This window comes from Triticum dicoccoides, chromosome 6B (genome assembly GCF_002162155.2).
Source record: "Triticum dicoccoides isolate Atlit2015 ecotype Zavitan chromosome 6B, WEW_v2.0, whole genome shotgun sequence".
In the NCBI taxonomy this organism is placed as follows: domain Eukaryota; kingdom Viridiplantae; phylum Streptophyta; class Magnoliopsida; order Poales; family Poaceae; genus Triticum; species Triticum dicoccoides.
In genome coordinates this window covers 251,500,774-251,508,820 of record NC_041391.1, presented here as the reverse complement: position 1 = coordinate 251,508,820, position 8,047 = coordinate 251,500,774, and positions in this window count along the sequence as shown.

Below are 8,047 nucleotides of genomic sequence, written 5' to 3'. Positions count from 1 at the left end.
GCCCCTCACTCCCTCGCGAGCTCTCCCCCTCCTCTGTTTCTCTCTCCCTCTCGGACCCGAGCGGAGCCGCCGCCACCGACGAGCACCACCGCAGCCACCGTCTCCCCCTCGACCCCTCGCTGTGCTTGCGAGCTCCGCCACAACCCCCTCCACCTCCTCGTTGAGCTACGGACCTCCCGGACGTGCTGCAATGCCGCCACCATCGCCGTTTCCACCGCCGGCCGCCGAGGATCTTCATCGTCAATTCACCACCATCGTCGCGTCCCCGAGCCGGCTAACCACCCCTACGGCACCGCTGTGAGCTCCCACGCCTCCCCTCCCTCTTTTCCCCTTCGATTGCGCCCTGTAGCCTCGATTCCACCGGAGCCGCGAGCTCGGCTCCGCCGGCGATGTCGCCGCCGTCGTTGCAGGTCACCGAACTCGCGTCCGAGCACGACCTCGAGCTCGTGGATCTCCCAGGAGCCCGCCCAGCCTCTCAGCTCGCTCGCTCGCTAAGCGTAGCCCCGTGCCCGTGCTGGCCCGAACTCCGGTCGCCGCCGCGGACCCCGTTCCGGTGAGCTCGAGCCACCTCAGCCCCTGCCGTTTGCACAAATGGATGCGGGCGACTCCCAGCTACGCGTAGCTGCCCTCCGCCGGCCATTTGGTCGCCGGAGGAGGAATTCCGACCCCCTCCGCCGTCTCGGGCTTCACCGGCGACGAGCCGCCGGCGTGTTAGCCTCGGCTGACCAGGGGTTTGACCTCCCCTAGGTCCATGACAGGTGGGCCCGGCCCCTGCTAACTTTGGTTAAGTTAATAACTACTTTTAGTTAAGCCACTGACCCACTGACAGTAGGCCCCACCCCTGGTCAAACCCCAGTCAGCGCTGGGTTTGACCGGGATTAACTCCTGTGACACTGACATATGGGTCCCACAGGTCAGGTTTGACCTGGAGGCGCCCAGTTGACCCTGCTGACGTCACTGTGACGTGGGGCTGACGCAATAAGTATTTTCTGGATTTAATTTAATTCTGAAATTCCAGAAAATGCCTAAAACTTCAATAAATCATAGAAAATTAACCGTAACTCCAAATTAAATAATTTATATATGAAAAATTATCAGAAAAATTCAAGGAATCCATCTGTACCATTTTCATGCATGTTAGAACAACTTATAGCTGCTGTTTAGCACAAATCAATTAAGGGCATTTAAATAATCACATATGGAGTTTGAATTTGAATATTGTATTCAAACCAACTTCATTTAATCTGTTGCTAGTTGCATTAGCTCAAAACACATTCATTTTGCCATGTCATGATCATGCATCATATTGTGCATTGCATTGATTGTGTTCCCTTCTGTGTTGCCGGTATTTGTCCCCTCTCGATAGACGTGATACCGATGATGTGATCGTTGACACTGATGAAGACTCAATGTTATCTTCAAAAGTGCCAGGCAAGCAAAACCCCCTTGTTCATTCCAATACAATCCTACTCTCTCGCTCCTGCTCTCTTTTACTGCATTAGGACAACACCGATTCATCTGTTACTTGCTGCGGTAGCTGAACCCCCTTATCCTTTGCATGACCTGTCATTGCCACAGTAAATAGATGAAACCCACTAGCATGAGTAGGAGTTGTTTGAGCCCTGTTGTGCCTACTCATTCATGCTTGCTTGTCATGCCTGCTACTGCTTAGGGTTGAGTCAGGTCTGATTCATCGGGGATGAATCAGAGGCGGGTGAACATGTCCTACTGTGTGTGAGCTAAGTGTGTGAACACGATTTGGTAAAAGGTAGCGGTGAGAGGCCATGTAGGAGTACATGGTGGGTTGTCTCATTGTAGCCGTCCTCAGGAACTGAGTTCTGTGTTTGTGATCCATGATTCAGCTACTACCATACATTGGGCCCTGAAATATGACCCCGCTCGACTTCTTATTCACCCTAGTCCTCTGTCCAGGAGTTGCAAGTAGTTTCTGGTGTTTGTAGCTTACTGGAGGCCGTGGACAGCGCTGACCGTAGGGGTGGGCTGTGATGCGGTAGGTACGTGGCACGGTGTACCGGATGCCCGTTTGGTATCTCGGGAACCCTGTTCACATCATTTGGGGCTGTGAGCGAAACTCCGGCCGGATCTCCTCATGGATGGAACCCGAATAGGCGATAAACCTGGACTAGAGACTTGAGTGTTTAGGTAGGTCGTGGTCTACACCCACGTCGGCTTTCGCTTGAAGTCTGCCGAGCACATGTCGTGTGCAGACGCTAAGTGGTGGAAACATGTATGAAGAAGTACACCCCTGCAGGGTTAACATCATCTATTCGAATAGCCGTGTCCGCGGAAAAGGACTTCTGGGTTGCTTATATCAGTTCATAGACAAGTGAAAGTGGATACTCTAAAATACGCAAGATAAGCGTGAGTGCTATGGATGGCGTTCTCGTAGGGAGACGGGAGCGGATCCATAGTGGGGTATTGGTTGGTGAATATGTGGACTCGTGTGCGCCACCTCAAAGAGTTACATTGCAGTCGTAGTTTAGGATAGCCACCGAGTCAGAGCTGGCTTGCTGCAGTTAAACCCCACCACCCCTTTGTTGATAATGATGCATATGTAGATAGATCTGATGTAAGTCTTGCTGGGTACATTTGTACTCACGTTTTCCTATTTTATGTTTTGCAGAGAGACTTCAGTCTCACTAGTATTTCCGCGTGGTCTTCGACGTTTAGCTTGTTACCTCAGCTACGATCTTGTGCCCTCGGCAGGATCTGATAGATAGTCAGGCTTCTCAGCCTTTTTCATTTATAGATGTCTGTACTCAGACATGATAGCTTCCGCTTGTGTTTTGACTTGTATGCTCTGAGTGTTGGGTCATGAGACCCATGTTTGTAATATCTCGCTCCTCGGAGCCTATTGAATAAACTACTTGAGTCGTAGAGTCATTTTGTGATGCCATGTTGTATTGCACATATCGAGCATATTGTGTGTATGTTATTGAAATGCTTGGTATGTGTGGGATCTGACCATCTAGTTGTTTATCTTTAGTAGCCTCTCTTACGGGGAAATGTCTCCTAGTGTTTCCACCGAGCCATGGTAGCTTGCTACTGCTCCGGAACACTTAGGCTGGCCGGCATGTGTCCTTCTTCGTTCCTGTGTCTGTCCCTTCGGGGAAATGTCACGCGATGAATACCGGAGTCCTGTTAGCCCGCTACAGCCCGGTTCACCGGAGTCCTGCTAGCCCAGTGCTACAGCCTGATTTCACTCGCTGATGACCGACACGTTCGATGCTGGGTCATGGATGCCTGTCCCTGTAAGTCTGTGCCACTTTGGGTTTACGACTAGCCATGTTAGCCCGGGCTCTTTATCATATGGATGCTAGCGACACTGTCATATACGTGTGCCAAAAGGCGCAAACGGTCCCGGGCTAAGGTAAGGCGACACCCGTGGAATACCGTGCGTGAGGCCGCAAAGTGATATGAGGTGTTACATGCTAGATCGATGTGGCATTGAGTCGGGGTCCTGACAGCGTTGGTATCAGAGCTTGACTGCCTGTAGGATTACCAAGCCAAACTGGTCGAAGTTGAGTCTAGAAATTCTTTAGTTATATAAGGGAATTGATTGTGGGATGGAACGTAAGGATCTTTTTATTCCTTATACCTTATGCCTTCTGATCTGAGTCATCTTCTCTTCTACGGGGATTAAGAACTAGGCTATCTCTTCTTTCTATTAGGATCACATGTTACTAATCAGTAGACTTATAAGATTGTTGGATTTAAGTCTCAGTTCAGTTCCTACTACTTCCGTATGTTAATTGTTGATCTCGGAACCTTGATATTGTGCTTCTGAGTGGTTATGCCACCATTTTTGTGTTTGTCTCAAAACTTTTTGAGCAATTATAGCCGTTATGCTGTCCGAGTCATCCCAGGTTTCTAAATAGTCCGATGCATTTGCAAATCCCTTCCTTCTGTTTCCGATGTTCCCATGGGCCAGATTAACCACACTAATCGGTGTGTTGAGGTAATTATTGCCTCGACATATATGTTGGAATTACTATTATGGCCCTAGGTGTTTAAGGGAGTCACCTAGTAATCTAGCAATGTTTTGTGATCCCCAGTGTGATGATTCTGGCTTTTATTCTCGAAAGCATCCCGTGATGCCACTTAGTAGTAGGTATTCTATTCCTTGGGCTTTGAACCCGAGATTCACTCTACTTACTTCATGTTGATAATGTTTGCTAGTTCCTTCAGGATATTAGTAACTTTGCGATAGTCCTCGGGGTCCGTGGTATTTCCTTCTTCCAAATACTATGAACCGCTTATGGCAGATGTTTATTGGGTCAAAAGATCACAATTAGAGTACTCTTGAGGAGTTCTCCATTCATAAATCGTGACTCTGCCAGTTCTACCTTTCTGCATGGGTTATCCGGAAGAAATATGTTGAACTTGGTTCGACATACTAATCTATGCATCCACAACTCAGAAAGTTATATGTTCCTTTGAGTTGTTCTCTTTAGTTGCATTCTGACCCTCGTCTATCAATTGATAGTCAAGAGTATGCGTGCGTTCGTTCATCGATGCCTATGACTCTTGTGGTCTGTCAAGCCATTCTATTCCGGAATGACTAGGAGAAACAAACTCCAGTACCTCTTCCATATCTAGGATTGGGTCAAAGTAGTTGTATTCCGCAGATCAAATGCCAATCCAGCTTTTGGTTCTGCTCTACCTTGGAGTATTACATATTTTATATCGAGATTGTTATAGGAATTGCACACCATCCCATGAACTCTTGGTACAGTGATACTTCTTGCCATCACTGTTCATTCCTCGGCCCTCGTGTTGATGCAACCGGAATACCGACAAATGAATTGTGATGTGTGAAATCAATACTGCTAGCAACTCTGTTGCTTGGTAGTTAAAGGATAATAATTTCATTCTTAGTATGTTGGTTTTCGAATCATCCTTCTAAGACTGATCGTGCTACCTAGTCCTTATTTCGGTGCACCCTTCGATTGATGAGTTAGGATCTTGTCAAGTCCTCACTCATTTGATCATATCGTCTTGCCCTCAAAAGCAAGATTGTTCTCGAGCTTAGTAACATACCGGTGGTTCGTGACTTTCCAAATATCTTCTTGGAGGTGTTACCGGGTTGTCACCTGACCGCTATGTTGAGTTCGTGATCAAGTTGGTTTATCCTGTAAACCACCCTTTCTCCAAGAATCCGTGTTGGATACCCCTGAGCTAGTTGGTTAAGCTATGCATCAACTTGGAGAGTTGGAATATAGAAGCTTGCCCGATTTAGTTCATCCAAAGGGATATTCTTGTGTAGTGTGTGTTGAAGAAAGATGATATCTTCATCGATTGGTCCTTGTGATCAGTTGCTGGACCTATTGTCTTATCAATCCTTTGATTTGAGTGTGGGCTATCATCAAATCAAATCAGTACCAACGATGCTCGTAATGTTGTCTTATTTCGTGGTTGATCCCTCGAGCATACACCATTATATCTTTTAGGTCTGACCAATGCTATCACTTGTTCACTTAACTATGGAATTCCTTTTAAAAGGAAACTCAGATGAATTGTTGTTGTGCCCATTGACAACATCCTTGTCTTCTCCATAATTTTGCTGAACATTAAGCTAGTGTTGGAAACTTTTGAAAGCATTTGTTCATGCTAGCTCATGAAGCATATGTTTGGATGAAGGTAGTGACTTCCTTTAATTCATGTGCATCTGATGCAAGTTGCCGCCGTGGATTCGAGAAAGTCAATGTTGCTTTCTTTGGAATCATTCCAAATCAGTCATGCACACGTGCGAAGAATGCTGTGGTTTGAAGACTTGCAACCTTCAATCTATATGTATCCCTAGCACACCAAGCCACTGATTGATTTGTTCAAGGAGAAGGAGTTCCTTCATAAGAGCTAATCCGGACTTATGAAAGAACTTCGATACCCTCGTTGATGGTTCCCCCTCCTGAACTCGGTAGTGTTTTATTATAAGACTACCACGTGGCCATGCTTGTCTGGGACAACGTGTTCACATGTTTGTAGCAGAACCAGCTCATGTTTTGGAGCTTGCTATCGTAGTTCATCTCCCGAGAATCCCGCAACGTCATCTCATCGATTTGTGTTGCAAACTTTCATTTTTCTTCCTAAGACTCGATGAGCCTGGAATATCCTAACACCAACCAGAGCTGAATCTCAGGCAGATATGATGGTTGGAACATTTCCCTAAGAACTATAATATTGGTCTCTCGATAACCGGTAAGGTGGATGTCGTGGCCAACACACCCATCCGGTAGACCTATTATTATAGTATCTTGTTTGAAGAAGTTGGCCACCCCCCCCTAGGGATTTTGTAGGATTTACTCCCTAGTTGCCCCTATGGATTTTTGTGTTCCCGAAGTCCGACCTTTTACTTGATGTTTTAGATATCAAACCATATCTATGAATGGGTTACACTAGCACGTCAAGGAGAACATTAGAAGCGGAGTGCTAAATGTCTCTCGGTCGATCATCCAGATTTTGTTTCCTTGGCCTCGCTAGGGTGAAATCTGAGTTGATGTTATCTTCCTATGCATCTGCATCGTCCATCGCTATTCATCATGTTAGTAAGTTGTGTTGCCAGAATCCTTGACACGGATATTGGTAAAATCTTGATGATTGTGGAAATGCTCAAGTTCTTGAGAGCACACACAAGCGCTACGTCTTATCATCGGCACTAACTGGGATTCCTCTCAGTTTCCTCGGCAATGCTATGACCTCTTCAAACAGTGAATTCACTCTCTGTTGTTGGGTTCTTCCCCAGTTACCAGAATCTTTCCTAGCATTTGCATTTTGTTCCCAGCTTGCACCACCAATGTCCCTTCCATTTCCGGTGATAAGCAAAATTCATCCATTACGTTGTCTTCAACAAGGTAATCCACATCATCCAAGTCTGAGTATGCCATTCTACTGACCCCCTCCAAACGATCGCTCGAGAATTGTCTTAGGCTGGTTTAAAGAGTTTCAATGATCTTTGAATCAAAAGTAATTCTTTTTGCCACTTAAGGGGATGTATCTTCGAGTCACATTCCCTAAGGTGTATCGTTATGGTATCATGGCAATTCAACTCCTCGCTACGTTGACAACCGATTACCACCTTAAGCGTGAAGTTGTTGTCTACCTAGTAAACTCTCGTCATCTGTCTCACTCCATTTCTTCAGATCTGTGCTTCGTCTCCCAGCTCAAGAGATGTTGCTATGTCTCATTCTGTGAGTTGTTCGATCTTCGAGAAGATCGACCCTTCTAGAGTCTCCTTCTTCCCTCCATGTCATGTGACAGGATTTCTCAGAGCAAGACCTCGAGTCAAAGATGGTGAATGAATCAACGTTCAACTGAAGTGCACCCTGGATCGTGAAGATTGTACTAGTTTGCGTTTCCCCTTCATCCTACCCTACGCTTGAATCTCGAGACGAGATTCTTGTTTAGTGGGGGTGAGTTGTCACATCCCTAGCTTCAGGCATTGCTCTAGGTTAGCCTCATGTGAGCATCATGTTTAAATTCAAATGAAATTGAATTGAGGAATTTTCAAAGCCTCAGAAACCTCTAAAAAACAACCAACAATTAAATCTTCTCAAATGAGTCCAAGAAAATGTTCCTGTTATTCCATGGAAATATTGGTGAGAGGTAAAATTTAAACCAATATTTCTGGAGTCACAGAGATATTTATTTTGGCCATTTGAATTAATCCAATAACTATTTTCTTTGGATTTATATTTAATATATATTAAATATGACTCCAAATAATTCTGGAAGTTTGTGAGTGGCTTTGTATATATTTTAGCAAACCACATAATAAACTACAGAATTTATTAAAATGGTTTAGTATTTTACTAAACTAAAACAAAACAGAACAAAATAGAAAACAGAAATATAAAACAGAAAGCAGAGAGAGAGAAGGAATCTCACCTGGGCTTACCTGGCGGCCCAAGTGGCCGGCCCAGCCCACCTCCTCCTCCTTTGTCCTCTTCCTCCTCTGCCAGGAGGACGAGCAGAGGCGAGGCGTGGCGCTCGCCGACGCTGCCTCGGCCACCTCCTGCTTCCCCCCCCC